This window comes from Adiantum capillus-veneris, chromosome 1 (genome assembly GCF_014529385.1).
Source record: "Adiantum capillus-veneris isolate H3 chromosome 1, ASM1452938v2, whole genome shotgun sequence".
NCBI lineage: Eukaryota > Viridiplantae > Streptophyta > Polypodiopsida > Polypodiales > Pteridaceae > Adiantum > Adiantum capillus-veneris.
Window position 1 is genome coordinate 54,022,008 of NC_140931.1, and position 17,849 is coordinate 54,039,856.

Sequence of the window (17,849 nt, forward strand, 5' to 3'; positions counted from 1 at the left end):
TGTAGCCGAAGAACAGGCGGGGGGCTGCTACCATAGCCAATCTAAGGCGCGACCTTGAGGGGGTTCTAAGGGCGGCAATTGACCGTTTAATCCTCTTAGAGGAACTCTCCCTGAGCAAGGTAGACATGGTGGCTTGCCACACTGGCATATACGCCGGGCCCTCTAAAGCACCCGAGACATAGGAAGCCTACATATCAGGGTCCCTTCCCTATGTGAGTACATATTCCTTTGATGGGCTAGACATTTCGACTGCCCAAACCCAAAGCTCAAGCGCTGGCATTCATAAGGGTCAGTTTGCTTGCTGTTTTAGAAACGAAAAAGTTTTCTTGTCGAAGAGTATCTCAAGGATCGAAGAGTTTACATCTTTTCTTAATTCTTCACGAAAGTCGAAACCGTATTTTTCTAGGGCTATAGCGGGAATTGGGCTTATTTTAGCTTTCGTTGAAGTAATTGTTTTTCTATTTGTCTTAATCGTCGGCTTGGTCTATGCATGGCGAAAAGGAGTTATTTTGCAGCGTGGCTTCTCATCTAGTTTAATAACAACACTTTAAAACAAAGCCTATATCGTATCCTATACGTCACGTTACGTATTATATCATTCCTGACTTACGCAAGCAAAATACTTGATAACTACGACCCGTATAGGATTTCAACTCGTTACTACTTTAGCTACCCATCTCTTTAGATCGTTTTTTTACCCGGCTATACGTGCTCATGCTAAGGTGTGTGTCGTACGCGCTTTCGTGCCATCCCTTGCCCCACCTGGGGTAACCATACAACATCGTTAGTGGAATCTTGAAAAGAGATTAGTACGAGGAAGCCCATTGTCCTTGCGGCGCTTTTACCTCTCGCCTATCAAAGTGATGTTCTTTCACCCGGTAGAAGAACTTGTCTAGAGAAGGATTTCCCGCTTAGATGCTTTCAGCGGTTCTTCCCTACCAACTTAGCTACCCGGCGCTGTTACTGGCACAACAACCGGAACACCATAGGTTGACCTAACCCAGTCCTCTCGTACTAGGGCAAGCTTCTCGCAGTTCTCTAAAACCAACGGTAGATAGGAACCGAACTGTCTCACGACGTTCTAAACCCAACTCACGTACCACTTTCATCGGCGAACAACCGAACCCTTGGGACCTTATTCAACCCCAGGATGTGATGAGTCGACATCGAGGTGCCAAACGACTCCGTCGATAAGAGCTCTTGGGAGTCATCAGCCTGTTATCCCCGGCGTACCTTTGATCCGTTGAGCGAGAGCCCTTCCACACGGGACTCCCGGATCACTATGGCCGACCTTCGTCTCTGTCCGACTAGTAAGTCTTACAGTCAGGCAGGCTTCTACCATTACGCTCATAAGCTGTTATAATATTAGCTTGAGCCTACCTTCGCACACCTCCGTTACTCTTTGGGAGGCATCCGCCCCAGATAAACTACCCACCTTGCAATATCCCGCTTCTGACAGCAGCGGCGGTTAGGCATCCAACGACGAGAGAGTGGTATTTCAAGATTGGTGGCGACATTGCCATCACCTCCCATCTATCCTACACATTAAATCAAGGATGTCACTGCAAAAGTATAGTAAAGGTGCACGGGGTCTTACCGTCTAGCCGTTAGTACTCCGCATCTTCACGGAGAATTCAATTTCACTGAGTCCATGTTGGAGACAGCGGGGCAGTCGTTACCTGTAAGTCTTGCTAAACTTTTTGGTTTAGCTTGGGCTTTCTCTTTACCCAGGCCTTTTTCTCAGTTCCAATAGAATAAGCCATAGCGGTAAGCCTGGGCGCTTCATGTAAAGTCTCTGGGGATTGGACCTCTGCTATCCAGTCTGGATGTTCTGGAGCAAGTGCATGCTTTTCCATTCCCCAATCCTGCGGATCGTCCATTGTGTCATATCTAAGTCCTTGAAGACAAGTGCACTTAGATCTTTAAAGTGTTCCCGCATGTAATGTGGCCTAAAACCTAATAATTACTTAGAAGGCTGGCGTAACTTACTGTGTACACCATTCATGCAGGTCGCTACTTATGCGACACAATAAAGTTAATCAAACGGCAATGGATGGTATTCAGTTCCATGCCATCCTCGCCTATGGCCTTATAGTCGCCTATAAGTTCGGACTATATCATCATCTCGAAGGATGTCTGGCGTGTGGTCGTTGGGGATCGAGTTTAGATCTTGGAACTACGTTCGCGGGCGCACGGCGCGAGGCTACGAAAATGGTCAGCCGCGGGCTCGAAAGACGATGTATTTCCAACTTGCTATCCTGCTGATGGTCCGCGCCACCAACTACATTTTCCATTCAGCCGTGGATAGGCCGTAGGTTGGTTGAAAGCGCTTCGCGCTGTCGACAGCCAGATTTTTTTGATTTTATCCTGTTCTGTATGAGTATTGGATACTGAAATTCGGGCGGATGTCCCAGCATATTGCCCGATTATGTTGTCGAACATCTCTGTCAAACCACCCCTTTGTCGGGGAATTTCGCTACCTTAGGACAGTTAGAGTTACTGCCGCCGTTTACCGGGGCTTCCATTCAAAGCTTATAACACTTCTCCTTTTTACCTTCCGGCACCGGGCAGGTGTCAGACTCTATACATCGTGTTACCACTTAGCGGAGTCCTGTGTTTTTAATAAACAGTCGCTACCCCCAATATGTGCCGCTTTCCCAATCCTTCAATAGGAGAGCACCCCTTCTTCCGAAGTTACGGGGCCATTTTGCCGAGTTCCTTCAACATGGTTCTCTCAAGCGCCTTAGTATATTCTACTTGTTCACCCGTGTCAGTTTGGGGTACGGTTGGTTTTGCATTTTAAATGTTGAATCGCCCTCCCAATTCCACGAAGTTTTTTCCCGGGAGTTTCAACCCTGCAGCCGGAGTGACTTTGTAGCCCCCTGCCCAATCATCCAATTCACGAGTTTAACAAACACGCATGGTTCAGTAGTTAAAGCAACTTCGTCGCTTTCGTGTACCCATCGGACGTTGCCCTTTCGGGGTTCCTTAGGGACCGATTCACTCTGCGTAGATTGACTGAACGCAGAAACCCTGGAACTGGCAGGCGATCATGTTTTTCACATGATTTCTCGTTACTCATGTCAGCATTCTCACTTCTGGTACCTCCAGGTGTTGTCACCAACAACTTTCCTTGATTGACAGAACGTTCCGCTACTGACACTTGAAAAAGCTTCTTTCAAGGTCTCGTCGCTTCGGTGAGTCACTTGAGCCCCGAGACATTTTCAGTGCCATGAAGCTAGACCAGTGAGCTATTACGCTTTCTTTGAAAGATGGCTGCTTCCAAGCCCACCCCCTGGTTGTCATCGCTTGATCACTTCCTTTTCCACTAAGTGATTGCTTAAGGACCTTAGCGTACGATCTGGGCTGTTTCCCTTTCGACTTTGGATCTTAGCACCCGAAGTCTGTCTGTACAAACCCATGGCCTGTATTCGGAGTTTCCTTGGGGTCGGTCAAGCTTTGGGCTACCCTAGCCCATTGAGTGCTCTACCTCAAGCCATAAACGTTATACGCTCTACTTCAATAGATTTCGCGGAAAACCAGCTATATCCGATCTTGGTTATTCAGATAGGTAAGCCCGGAACGGAAGAGCTTTCCCCCCTCTTTGAACCGCACGTGCAAGTTTCCTTGCATACGGCTCAAATGACGAATGGGAAGTCTAGGCCCCGGCAGCTTTTGGTTCCTGCGTTTCAGGAACCGCTCGGAGCGTTTAGAGAGAAGCTAGAAGCAAAGCGCAACTCAGTTTCCTTGGTTTCCAGTATGCATGAAACCAGAAGAAAGGGCAGCTGGCTCAGCCAGGGAACCCTAGCGGGGGAAGCCCAGCGACCCTTGCATAACCTTTGTGGCGTTACTGCTCGCAGTTATTCATTTAAGGCACGAAGTGCGTATAAATGGTCTTTTCGCGCGCGCTTCGTCATTCATGATACGAGTTAGCACCGGGCCCCCAACTCAAAAGGTCAGGTCGGCGATTCATTGAATAGATATGTCTCTATCTACCTCCGCTGCCTATTTTACCCTACCCAGTAAAGCAAGCTGGTGGCTTTTCATATCGTCTTCTGCCCACTGGACGGTATCTGATCTTACGACCAGACCTCCTGAGGGGAGCCCATTGGGTTTACCTTGTCGACATGTTGACTTTATTACAAGGAAAAGCGATCCTGTGCTATACTCCGGTGATCATTTGCCGATCGGGGCACGCAGAGGCCCATCGTGTCCCAAATCACATTCTGGTTCATTCTTCGCCAACAGAGTGCCTGCTGGCCCGTAATGATACAGCAGCTTTATGGTTTCTACGAAGCGTTGTCGCACAGTTCACTTGCGTTGATCAGTAGTCTTGCCACTCCTAGCGGGTTCTATGCTGCCACCTCTTGCATTGTTTTGTTAGCTTCACACCCTCCCCAAAGGAACGCATGGTGGGGTAGGAGCCTCCCGCTAAGCTGAAATGACAGTAGCCTTGGCAATCGGGTCTCCCCGGACACTTGCTTGTAAAGGAGACAGGGCGCGCGATTTGAAAGGGATAACCAAAGAAGCGCGCTTTTTTAGGGCCCTCTCTCTCCAGCGGAGTGACGTTTGCCCTAACGCAAGCAATTTTGCATTCTGCGGAATCTCATTTCAGCCAGCCATTTCTTTTCAAACAGTTTTCTCTTTTCGATTTGAAAAGAATGGAATGTTGAGAAAGAGTTAGTGCCGTTAGGCACTTCCCCCGGCAAAAGTGGGCGCTGCAGGCACTTACCCTGCCCGGCGGAAGAGAGGGACCTTAGGCTCCCGAAAGGAAAGTGCCGGTAAGTACAACGTTGGTCTTGAGTTTGGCGGCTGCCATAACCATTGCCTTATGCTCCTCAAGTCGCACGGCCTTTCCAAGCCGCTCTATCTCTCGATTGAGATTAGACTATACATTTTTCTCATCTCTAATTTAAGGTCAACGTTAGGGTACAAGTGCCGATGCAATATTTTCATAAAGGTGTGACTCTTGGTCAAAGAAGGCCTTGGTCTCTTCTCCATAAGCCGGACCGCCAACGTCAAGGCGAGATCACATTGGTCCAGTCCCCGCCCAGTGGAAGCATCCACTCGGATAGCAAGGAAAGGTCAGATGACTGCAGCATCCGCCGCTAGCAATTGTTTAGAATGACTGCAGCCACGTCATCGCTTTGGTGGTCGAATTACTGCAGTTAATTCGAAGAATTGCCTAGCTTTTGCTATCCGTTATGGCGTTCCTTTCTCTTCTCCTCTTCGCATCTTTAGTGGGTCCGGGCTGTCAACTATGTCTCCCGACAATTCTCAGTACATATAGCGGAAAACGCTTTTCACATATCGAGGTCGGAATGGGATCAGGTGTTCCGCGTTTTACTAGGATGCCCGGACAAAACAAACACGCTTGATTAAGAAACAAAAAAGTGCTAACGACAAAAGCACCTGCCAGAGAAAATGCAAATACAGCTAGTACAAGCCTTTGATTATTTAATCGCTACCAACCCCACACTTCCCCCTCGCACAGTTAGCTTACCCGAACGAATTGACTTTATCAACTCACGTACAGTTAATAAAAAGACGCTAGCGCCTCCCTTTAAGATTCCCTCCAGCCACAGGTTCCCCTACGACTACCATGTTACGACTTCACCCCAGTCACTGACCCAACCGTGATATGCGCCAAGGAGACCACCCATACCAAAATGGGCCACACTCAACGCCGGCATGAAACACTTTAGCAATAGGTGATCTCTGGTCGATGCTTTGGGCGAAACCAATTCCCAGGGTGTGACGGGCGGTGTGTACGGGGCCCGGGTACGTATTCACCGCGGCATGCTGATCCGCGATTACTAGCGATTCCAACTTCATGTTCTCGAGTTGCAGAGAACAATCCGAACTGAGGCAATCTTTATGGATTCGCTCCGCCTTACGGCCCTGCTTCCTATTGTAATTGCCATTGTAGCACGTGTGTAGCCCAGCCCATAAGGGCCATGCGGACTTGACGTCATCCCCCACCTTCCTCCATAGTAGAACTATAGGCAGTCTCCTGTGAGTGCAACATCGGCACAGAGGAAGTGTCATCAATCCCGTACCGCCCCGCTGACAAGTAAATAATGACATTGATCCTTTGAGAGCAGCATGTCTTAGCAACACAAACAAGGGTTTCGCTCGTTATAGGAGTTAACCAAAAACGTCCATCGACACGAGCACGAGCCAGACGGAAGCACCGTAGCCTCAGTGGACAAGCACACTTTATTCACTGTTCATATGTCAAGTGTTCATATCGTCAAGTGTTCATATGTCAAGGGCTGGTAAGGTTTTGCGCGTTGTATCGAATTAAACACATGCTCCACCGCTTGTGCAAGCCCCCGAATCCTTTGAGTTTCAGTCCGGACTCCCCAGGCGGAGTGTTTAATGCGTTAGCTGAGCCCCCGATCCGCGGACCAAGGACGAACACTCATCGTTTACGGCATGGACTACCAGGGTATCTAATCCTGTTTGCTCCCCAAGCTTTCGCACCCTAGCGTCAGTAGAAACCCAGAAAGCTGCCTTCGCTACTTCGGCGTTCTTTCGTATATCTCCGGATTTTATCCCTACCACACGAAATTCCACTCCCCTCTATCCCACTCAAGTGAATTGGTTTTGAAAGCATTCCGCCAGTTGAGCTGGCGCCTTTAACTTTCAACCTGATTCACTGCCTACGTGCCCTTTACGCCCAGTCATTCCGAATAACACTAGCCCCTCCCGTCTTACCGCGGCTGCTGGCACGGAATTAGCCGGGGCTTCTTTTTCGAGTCTTGTCATAATCGTCACTCGACGAAAGAGCTTTACAAGCGGCATTGCCCTTCCTCGCGTTAGCGACGTTTTTCACTCACTCACGCGATATTGCTGGATCGGGCTTTCGCCCATTGTCCAATATTCCCCACTGCTGCCTCCCTATGGAGTCTGGGCCGTGTCTCAGTCCCAGTGTGGCTGATCGTCCGAAAAGATCAGCTAAGCATCTGCGGCTTGGTCAGCCTTTACCCAACCAACTACCTAATACTACGCAGGCTCATCAAATAGCGCTTTTTAGCTTTATCGAAGCTTGCTTTTTTGCTTTCGTTTCTTTGGGATTCGGCCCAAACTGTTTGGCAGATTCCCACGCGTTACGCACCCGTTTGCCACTTTGTCTTCAACTGTTCTATAAACAGAAAACAACGTTCAACTTGCATGTGTTAAGCATATCGCCAGCGTTCATTCTGAGCCAGGATCAAACTCGGTTTTTTGGTTAAAAAAGGTCAATCTTTGTCGTTGATGATCTCTTGGTTAGTTACCAGCTCTTGCCAATAACCGTAAGCGGAACGGCCATCGGCAAGGCGAATCATCTTACGTCCCGGGATTGGGGCCGAGCGGGGGTTAAGCATAATCTCAGATCAACAAAGCAGTGCTCAACTAAATAATAGATACTACCGCGACCTTTCCGATCCAGGAAAGCGACCGGACTTGAACCGGTGCCGTTTCCTTTCCTGGTACATAGGAATGCTCTATCCCTTAAGCTACGTGAGCCAAACGGGGAAGCCCAACAACCCCAAGCCCCCTGTTACTTTGTCGCCTGTGCGCCTCTCTTTTTGTTGAGTGCCCAAAAACACAACACTCTGGCTATCCAATTTCACTCCACCTTATGATTGATAGCCGACAAGTACACAGCTTGCTATCAACGACCTGGCCTCTTAGTTTAGTGGTTTGTTACGTAAAGGATGGCTAAAGCCTAAAGACAAAGATTCTCTAGCGTTCTCGTATAATAGTCAAACTATAATAATCAAATGTAAATATTTGTGTGGTTAATGGACAGATCATCAAGAGGTGACTTGCGATGTTGAGAAGTCCCCACTTGCGCTTGGTCCGGGATCCCTGAGGGATAGTTTGGCTTCAGGGCGGGCGCTCCAGCAAAGCTAATTCTGTATGCCTATGCAGCGTGTTAGCCAAAGAAGAAGACTGAATTAACGCCATAGCTGCTCTCCGCAGTCTTAGTAAGAGATTTTATCCTACTTGGTTTTGTGAATAAAGAAAGTTGAACTGTGCTCGATACAAATCCGCAAGGTTTCAGAGCCTCTCCAATTCCAAAAGCATGCCCCGCACAAAAGAAACAAAAAAACAGCTTCCGCTTACGGAAAGCCCCGCAACGAAACCTAAACCAAACAAGAGCATGGTGCAATTAATGCTTTTCTTTTAACATCTGTTTTTACACATTTTCATAAATGCTTTTATGTAGTGTAGCTAGCACGCAAAAAAGCTAATGTCGAACGGAGTAAAGCAGTTGGCCGGCAAAGATTGCTTTGCTTCGATTTTGCTTTCTTTTAAAGCAAACGCATCTTTTTCTGCTTTCGCTTGTTTGCTTTCTCTATCGCATCTTTTTCTTTGCTTACAGCTTGCTTTCCTTTTCTTTTAAACGGTGTTTTTCTTTGCTTTAAAACTGCTGACAACATGTAGTGCGGGGGCAGGATTCGAACCTGCAGTCTTCAGGTCATGAGCCTGACGAGTTGGCCATTTACTCCACCCCGCAATCTTGGCCTTGGCGTTTGGGGTTGGTTGCCCACCAGCATAGGGACCACCTAGCCTACCATCGGTCCCGAGAGGTTACGTTAGCCTAGCACCTAAAGATCTAAGGGGAACGATACTCCCCAGGCGGGATACTTAACGCTAAGTTAGCTACAGCACTTAGGGGTTGATACGCGCAGCGCAGCGATTAGTCTCCATCGTTTACGGCTAGGACAGGGGTATCTAATCCCATTCGCTCCCCGCTTTCATCTCTCAGTGTCAGTGTTGGCCTAGCAGAGTGTCTTTGCCAAAGGAAAGGTGTTTGAATTGATTTCTACGCATGAAATAAATTGGAGCAGTGGTTTTAAGCCTTTTTTTTTCTCCGTGCGTCGTATCCATAACTTTTTATTCTGAAGCAGACATATCATCTCATTAGGAGTTGCCTCGATACCACCGGCATTGCAGCGCCAGTAACTTAATTATTCTCTTATCCCTCGCCCTCAAAGCGTACAGAATCAGTGACCACTCCGCATACAGCCTCAAAGCATACGCGTACAAAATCAGCGACCACTCCGGCCTCAAAGCGTACAAAATCAGGTAAAATATCTTATTTGTTCCATCCTTTGCCTTGCAGGGAATCGGTGGTTCACGTTGTAATGGATAGTAAAACTTCGATTTATCGTGGTTCGGTCTTGGATTTGACCCGTTAGAGTCTGTCTTCGGTTTGCTACTTTAGTTTCGCAACGCGCCATCTTTCATTTGTCGATGCCTCTGGCCATCTTCCTCCTTCCGTTGAGTGTAAATCCGCTACGCCTCCTTTTTTCCCCAGTTCTCGTTATTCGTTTCGCAACGATTCGAAGGCTGGCGTAAGGCTAACAAATCGGGTGTAGAGCAACTAGGCATTTCGCGTAAGTCATGAACAAAGGAGCTGTCGTCCTTTGCATTTGCTATCCTACGCTCTAAAGCTTTAATTCTGTCAAATAGTCTCTCCTTTTGTTCACGCACGACTTGTAGCTCTTTTTCAAGTTTTTTACTTGTGTTGCGTTCGATCCTACGCTCTTCCTCAAGTATCCCACGCTCATTGCCTGTACAAATTCGTTTACGTGCATGGTCCACGATATCCGAGTAGAGACGCTAAGGTTGTACCTTTGGAAGGAATTCTGCTAAGCCGGGCGAACTGGTAAGCACTGATCCCAAGCCATACTTTGTGCATTGATCGCCTAAAGATGCTTAAAAAAGGCTAAATGCAAGCTGGTGTCCCTTCTATCACCTTCCCTGCTTGCTTGGCAAGCTCTTAGGGATGGTGCCCTCCAGTTCATTGCTGCTGAGATCCACCCACACCAGATACTTACAGTCCCCCAGTGTGGGAGGAATTGTGCCAGACAGTGAATTGTTATTGAGATGCAGATAGTTGATTCCGGCCATGAGACCCAGCTCGGAAGGAATGCTGCCCACGTGAGAGCGCGAGCCACTCCAAGCTGCTAAAGTTAGCATATCCTTTATCCAAACAAAACGAAAAGAGCCGCTATGCTATGCTATTTATCATGTATGCTGCTACCTTTGGATAGAGCCTTTCTATGTACTAGGAAACGGCACCGGTTCGAGTCCGGTCATGGGCTAGTAGGAAAGAAAAACGGGAACTTTGCTTTCACTTGTCTGAGGATGAAGAATATTATCTCAACCAAACCAAAAGAGCCGTGATTCGTTTGGTGTCGCTTGTTTCCTTTCCGATCCTGAAAATGCGAGCGGAAAAGCGAGGCGATAGCACCGGGGCTGCCAGAGGTTCAAGTCCTCTTTGCCTTCACAAAACATGGAGTCCTAGGATGGCAGAAATCGAGCGAAACAGACCCTCTTCAAGGTATTTCCTCTTCGAAGCTTTGATGAGCCAACCTATGTCGCCGTTAACCAAACAGGTAATCGCGATTAGGAGGAAATGGGATTTGAACCCTTCGCTCCTTGTCTAAAGTAATATGAATGGCGTAGCTCTTTCATTGCATTGTTTCTGGCCGATACCAGATTCGCATCTGAAGGCAATCGCATATACGATTTGTGGGTCCGGGCTGTCAACCACGTCTCCCCGAGAATTCTCAGTACATATGGCAGAAAACGCTTTTCACATATCGAGGTCGGAGTGGGATCGGGTGTTCCGCGTTTTACTAGGATGCCCGGACGGAACGAACACGCTTGATTGATGAACAAAAGAGTGCTAACGACAAAAGCACCTGCCGGAGAAAGTGCAAATACAGCTGGTACAAGGATCGTTCAATCGCTACCAACCTTTTGTGTTATTTGTTCTGAATGTATATGCCATGGTTTTGTGAATCAATGTTTCGTTGATGATCTCTCGGTAAGTCATTAGCCTAGGCTAACAACCGTAAGCCGGACCGCCAACGTCAAGGCGAGATCACATTGGTCCGGTCCCCGTTAGCCCAGTGGAAGGATGAGGTGCATCCACTCAGATAGCAAGGGGAGGTCGGATGACTGCGGCCACGTCAATCCGCCGCTAGCAATTGTCTAGCTTATGCTACTAACTGAAACCCTCACCGGTTTCATCGGGCCTTGGAAAGCTTTCTCAGCATAAGTACGTAAAATAAGGCTAAAGGTCAATCTTTGTCGTTGATGATCTCTTGGTTGGTTACCGGCTCTCGCCAATAACCGTGAGCGGAACGGCCATCGGCAAGGCGGATCATCCTACGTCCCGGGATTGGGGCCTGAGGGGGAACCCCAATAATCTCAGATCGACAGAGCAGTGCCCAACTGAATGATAGATACTCCGATCCAGTTTCGCTCACGACTTCCCCGGACTTGAACCGGTGCCGTTTCACATGGGAATGCTCTATCCAAAGGTAGCAGCTACATAAGCGTTTATTATACGATAATTTGTAAGGTGGAATGATCCAAGTAAGCCAGGTAGCGATAGTGGCTGATTTGCAGGACAGAAACGTGGTGCGCAGGTTGCTTAGCACTTGCTGCGCAAAGCCACGCTTTTTCAATCGTTTGATTATTACATGAGAATCCTTGTCGCAGCGTCTGCACGGCGACAACGCCATCCTTTACCACGCAAACCACCAAACTAAGAGGCCAGGTCGCCGATAGCAAGCTGTGTGCTCGTTGAAGGACGGCAATAACACTAATCCAGGACTGGAGCGAGTTGCTCCAGGCACTGAGTTCAGCCACTATACTACCTACAACGCGTCGATAAGGAGAAGCGTTAGGCGCACAGCAACGTAGGGCCTGCTGACAACATGTAGTGCGGGGGCAGGGTTCGAACCCGCAGTCTTCAGGTCATGAGCCTGACGAGTTGGCCATTTACTCCACCCCGCAATTGATCTCTCTCGGCTAATTTCCTTTGCATAATTGAGCCTTTCGCATCCCTGTAAAGGCGTGTTGTTGATTATTTCGTTACTTGGTTAGTAGCGTGCTTTAGCTAGCTCATGCCATTTTACCGGTCCAGTTTTCATCATCGCGTGCTTTCTTCTCCGAGCCAAGGAACAGACGCGAGGCTCTTTGAAGAAAGCTTAATAGGAAATACGTGCGTGAAGAACGGACAGAATTACGCTTCAATCAGTGCACGATAACAAAGAAGAAAAGTTGATTGGACCTCTAGTAGCCCGGCCATTCCACTAAACTTTCTTGTATTGCAACTTTCTTACCGTCAAAGAACTAAATATGTTTCCAATACCTATACCTACTGTTGCGATGATTTCTTTTGCATTATTTAATTGAATGTTTTTCGTTGATTCCCTTGCCTTGGTGTTCGCCTAGCTAGGGTAGTATCCTGCATTTATGGCAGTTCCTAATGGCGTGGCGCCAAACCTGTCGTTGTTAATTAACTTGCTATGTAGCGTTACCTGTCGTTGCTGATCAACGCAGTGTAGTAGCGTTACCTTAACGTGTTGATTCACACCTAAGGTTTGGAAATAATGTTGCCTGCTCTTTTTCTTTTGCCGCCAAAGTAACCAAACAATTGCCTAGCTTTTGCTACCCGGCCGATATTCATGGCAATGTGAATCAATGTTTCGGATCTCTTGGTAAGTCATTAGCCTAGGCTAACAACCGTAAGCTGGACCGCCAACGTCAAGGCGAGATCAGATTGGTCCAGTCCCCGTTTTGTCTTCCACCATTCGATGGAAGCGGATAGCAAGGGGAGGTCGGATGACTGCAGCCACGTCAATCCGCCGCTAGTAATTGTTTAGAATGACTGCAGCCACGTCATTCTTCAATTGTCTAGCTTTTGCTATCGCTTTAGGGTCCGGGCTGTCAACCACATCTCCCGAAAACTATCAGTACATATGGCCGAAAACGCTTTTCACATATCGAGGTCGGAATGGGATCGGGTGTTCCGCGCTTACTATAATGCCCGGACAGAACAAACAATCTTGAGTAATGAACAGGGGCAGGAAGGCCGCCCCTGTGACCTGCTAGTTGGAGGGCAGGGCTGAAACCGCGGAACCGCCAACGTCAAGGCGAGATTACATTGGTCCAGTCCCCGCCCAGTGGAAGCATCCACTCAGATAGCATGGAGAGGTCGGATGACTGCGGCCACGTCAATCCGCCGCTAGCAATTGTCTAGCTTATGCTACTAACTGAAACCCTCACCGGTTTCATCGGGCCATGAAACAATGCAAAAAAGTTCTTTTGTTTCCTTTCCTCAGCAACGAACGAGTAAGGAAAACTATCATTTCTCTTATTTCAAGCATTAACCGCATCATCTTCGTAGGAATAACCGGGATTGTCGTTGAGATTTTTTTAACATCACTTACGTAATCGTTATCATTATTTACGCATTTGCCTGTTAGAAATGATTTTTCACTTGCCCCATCATATTTCACTTCCTGTCTACCATCGTTATTGGCCTTAACGCCATCATTATGAACCTCGTAACCATTGTTTGTGGCCTTGACACCATCGTTGTTGACAACGTACCTTGTTAGGATATCGTATAGAAAAGATGCTAGCGAACTTTTCGTGGTTGGTCTTTTGTTTAGTTTTTTTTCTTTTAGCTCTCGATACGCCGGTGCATATGGCCAGAGAACCAAAGGTTCGAGAGGGATTCGGCCGGGGTGAGAACCGGCGTGTTAGCATTAACAATCATGCTCTCATCTTTTAAATCAGTCGTTACGGGGTCAGTGAGCTAGCTTGTAGCGTAGAGAAAAGAAAAGAAAAGAGGGACAAGGTGTTTTTTCAAAACAACTTTATCTTTTGTTGAGGGCAAAAAAGGGCACTCAACCGCAAGCAACAAAGGGGGAGAAGCTTTCATGACTTCCCACGGTGTGGCCATTACTTCCAGAAACAGCTGGTTTCACCGTTATGAGCCAGTTATTGAAAAAGCGTTCGCACGCTTGTGGGGCGAAAGGCCAAAGGAGGACTCCTTTTCTTGCCTATAGGTTCTTATGGTCCAAAGGACTTCAACAAAGGCACTTTTTGGAGTCGTAGCTCTTTGATTCACCCCTAGCCACAAGTCATCCCCGTATTTTGCCACATACGTGAGTTCGGTCCTCTAAGGCCTCTGTGGAGAGCTCGATTCAACCTGCTCGTGGCTAGATCAATCGGTTTCGGGTCAAATAGAAACAACGCCGAAGATTCAACCTCATTACGCCTACACCTAATGGCTTAAGCCGCTGTTCCCATTTACTCGCTGACCCATTATGCAAAAGGTACGCCGTTAAAGTGGAAAGTGCGCCAAGCAAGAGCCGACAACGCGAAGCTTCGCTCAAGGGTTCGCTCAAGGCAAACATTAGTGGCTTTGCCTGGCTACAGCGCTTTCTTAGCTTCGCGTATGCGTTCCATTAAACATTAGTGGCTTTGCTTTTGTTTTCAACGCTTTGCTCTTCCGACTGATAGTTTGCATCGGATTTCAGGTTTTCTATTGCACTCCCGGCATACGGCGGGGTCTTTTCACCTTTCCCTCACGGTACTTGTGGTACGCTATTGGTCATTGAGGAATACTTAGGCCGCGAGGGTGGTCCCCCTTAGTCACTACAAAGCGATCATTATTCAAACACGGTATTCGCGTTTTGCAATAGGAATCAAACTTGTTAGGAAAGATTTACGGGGCTATCACCTTCTTTGGCCAGATCTTCCAACCTTTTCATAATTCCTTGAGGAAGGGGCGAAGACACCGGGTGTCTTCGCCTTCCCCCTACTACAAGTTCTCCCCTGCACAGGGCCAGGGAAAGCGGAGGTCCCTTTCTCGGGGCCCCTTCCCCTTTCTTTGCCTAATCCGCTTTCGCTCGCTGCTACTAACGGAGTCTCAGTTGATTTCCTTTCCTTTAGCTACAATGATGTTTCAGTTCGCTAAGTCTCTCAAGTCCGAGGCAGAGCCGCAGCACACGGCATGCCCGGCAAGCTTGGATACGGTTTCCCGATTGGAAACCCATGGATCACAGACGGTATCTCCCCATGGCCTTTCGCCTTTGGAAGCGTCCTTTTTTCTCAATGCCCAGGCATCCATCCAATGCATTCTTTTCGATGCTGTAGGAATTGAACCTACCGAACACCGTACAAAATCTTAATGAGTGTTCGATTTACAATCGCGCAACACTCAACCTGTGGCTGCGTCTTTATTGTATTGGTGAACTGAAAATTGGAGACTCAATTGGCTCAGGATTCATTTTTGTCTTAAATCTAAGAGCCGCAAGCAGCCCTAGATGCATGCTAGGTAGCCTTAATCCTGATTCCGAGGACAGCAAGGGCCAAAGTAGTCAAATCTGCTACTTATGGTTTGATAGACCAAGATCCAGCCATTTCAACGAATGCGCAAGGAAACCGAACCGCTGCGCTAATCCCAAGTCGAACTGCTGCAAGCAAGAGGCGAAACAGCAGTTGCCTTGCTTATTTTTAATTGTTAGTATAGTCTATAAAGACTAAGAAGCATGTCTTAACTCAGTACAGATACAGAATCGCCCTACGCGGGGCAAGGGATAATAAATTGTTATGCAAAAACCTTACCTCACATCAAGAAACAAGCTTCAATCTAAGCTTCAAAAGAGAAAGGCAGACAGGCCATCTAATCTCCTAAAGATCTGCGCCTCCCACGAACCAATGGATGCAAACAAATGGCGCGTCCTTCTATTAAGATGGGCTGAAACAAAAGCCTGTATACTCAACCTATGCGAAGTAGGTACAGTATGGGATGATTTTGCATAACTTCGAACTTTCCATACCATATGATGGGGTCTCTCTTTCGTATTATGCTCTTAGCAGCTCTACAATTACGAGCTATTACAGTGTCATTCAATCAAGTTACGAATGGCGAAAGGCTTAGTTTAATTGACATTTATCAATCCACATTTATGTAATAAAAGAAATGAACCTACGACAATAACGAAACGACCGTTGCAATCGACCCTTTCAATTCAAAATCATCTGTCCCTTCTTGCTTGCCCTAAGAAAATGACTTATAGAGCCTGGCCTGTTATTAATATCTCTCATAACGCGTATACCACTATCAATAAAAGCATCTATAGCTTCTTAAATAACGATTCCAACATTAATAACTTTTGATTCCCTTGTTTCCATGCCATGTAGAGGTCATTACTTTTACGTGTACATTTTCCTACCCCACCAGATATAGATACACCTTTATGCCATGAGCTTTCGCAATATTATTGATCGATTCCATGATAAGAACCGTCTTCTTAACTCCAAATAAACCAATTTTTCTACCTTGACGATACGGCGAGTTAACGACTAATTGACACTCCCAGGGAGCCAACTGGTTACTTCACGAACGGCAAAATTAATTCAACTAATTCATTACTTTATTCGCACTAATGCCACTTTTGCTTTCACTATTACTAGATCCACTATTGTTGTTATCTACGTCTTTTACTTTACTTATTAGTAAATATTGTTAATGGAAGCAAGCTACATGCTCTACTTGGAGGGCAAAGGTAGTCAGGCTTCCTTTCCATCGATATCATCAACTCTGACTTTTAAAAAAACCTAGCTAATATAATGCTAACAGGGAAAACTTTGAACCCTAATAGAAGAAAAGAGCCAATACTCGAATGTTCATAGCGTGCCACGCCACCCCTATTTATGATCGACATAGCCACGCGTTCATGCTAATTCTAGTATCGGCGTCCCATGCCACTTGGTTTTTTTCTTTATCCTAGTATCGTTTGCATTAGTAGTCCCAAAGCAAGCAAGTAAAAGCAGTCTTTGTTACTACATTCTAGTGACCCTATCACATATAGAGTTAACTGATAGGTGTAGATTGTCAATAGAGACAATAATTAAACGCTTAAGCACTACCTTTATTTATAAAAGTATAGTGATAAGTAAAGAAAACTATACGTCGTCGTCATCTGTCTCTAGCAGTTTTCACTATCATATAGGTGTATGAAACGAAAGTGCTAGCAAGTATACCGCTGTTTCAATTCTAATTACGCTATTTGTTCCTTGAATTCGAAAGTCATCAAGTAAGCTAGCTTTCAGGTTGGCGATAAAAAGGATTAAAAAAAGGTTTAACACGCACAGTTTAAGTTTACCTTAAGTTTGCGTCAGGGTGCAAGCAAGCAAGCAAGAATTGGCTGTTTACCATACCATTATGAGGGCAGGGCATTTTTAATAAATCATCCCTATCCCCGTTGTTTGCCCCCGTTCATTGAAGTTAGCAAAGTCATGCAAATAGATGGCAGACTGGATACCTTACACTCCAAGGCGGCTTTTCGTTAAGGTTGTTACGTTTTAATTCTTTGAAACGAGCTTAGTTTCTTGCTAGCACAGTGCTGTTATAACTGTTTTCATCCATTCCTTTGCATGTGGCTCTGTTTAATTGGCGTTATCGTGTCTTATGAAGCTTTAGATAAAATATCAAATTGAACGAAGAAAAGAAAAAATGATGCATTGGATTTACAAGCATCCGGAAGTTAAAACAATTGCTTTAGCGGTCCTAGCTGCGGGAGCCGCGGCCCTTAGCTGTTAGCTAAGTTATAAAATTTACATTAAAGCAAACAAAGAAGCTAACTCTTTCAAGGGAAATAGAAGCCTATTGGCAATGTATAAAGAGCACGACGCTTTCTATGAATTACAAGTACAGCAGCAGGCATCTGACATTGATTTATTTGAAGCAGGGAATGTTATACAAACATAAAAGAGCAAGCACATAATAGTTCTCCTCAGGGTTGCTTGCCCCTTTACCTTGGCTGACATGACGCGTTTAACGACTACATCTTTGCACCTTAGCTAACTCATTTAATACGTTAGTGGTTATGTTATTATACGTTATGTCTTAGTTATCGTCAGACATCCAATGTGAAAGGTAAGATAGGCATGCAAACTCTATCTTTCTGCAAAAGCAAGCACATAACCTTGCTAGAGGCACAAAAGACTTAAGCTGGAAATGCAATCATCACACG

At 46.6% G+C, this 17,849-nt stretch overlaps 1 long non-coding RNA gene across 1 annotated transcript; it reads right to left on the reverse strand.

Moving 5' to 3' along the window:
• Positions 1-221: 221 nt before the first annotated feature.
• LOC147464773 (uncharacterized) lies at positions 222-3,561 on the reverse strand. Its single transcript, XR_015188636.1, has 2 exons — positions 1,997-3,561; positions 222-1,679 (listed from the first exon to the last, which is right to left on the reverse strand). It is a non-coding gene; the product is annotated as an uncharacterized LOC147464773 (long non-coding RNA).
• Between the last annotated feature and the right edge of the window lie 14,288 nt (positions 3,562-17,849).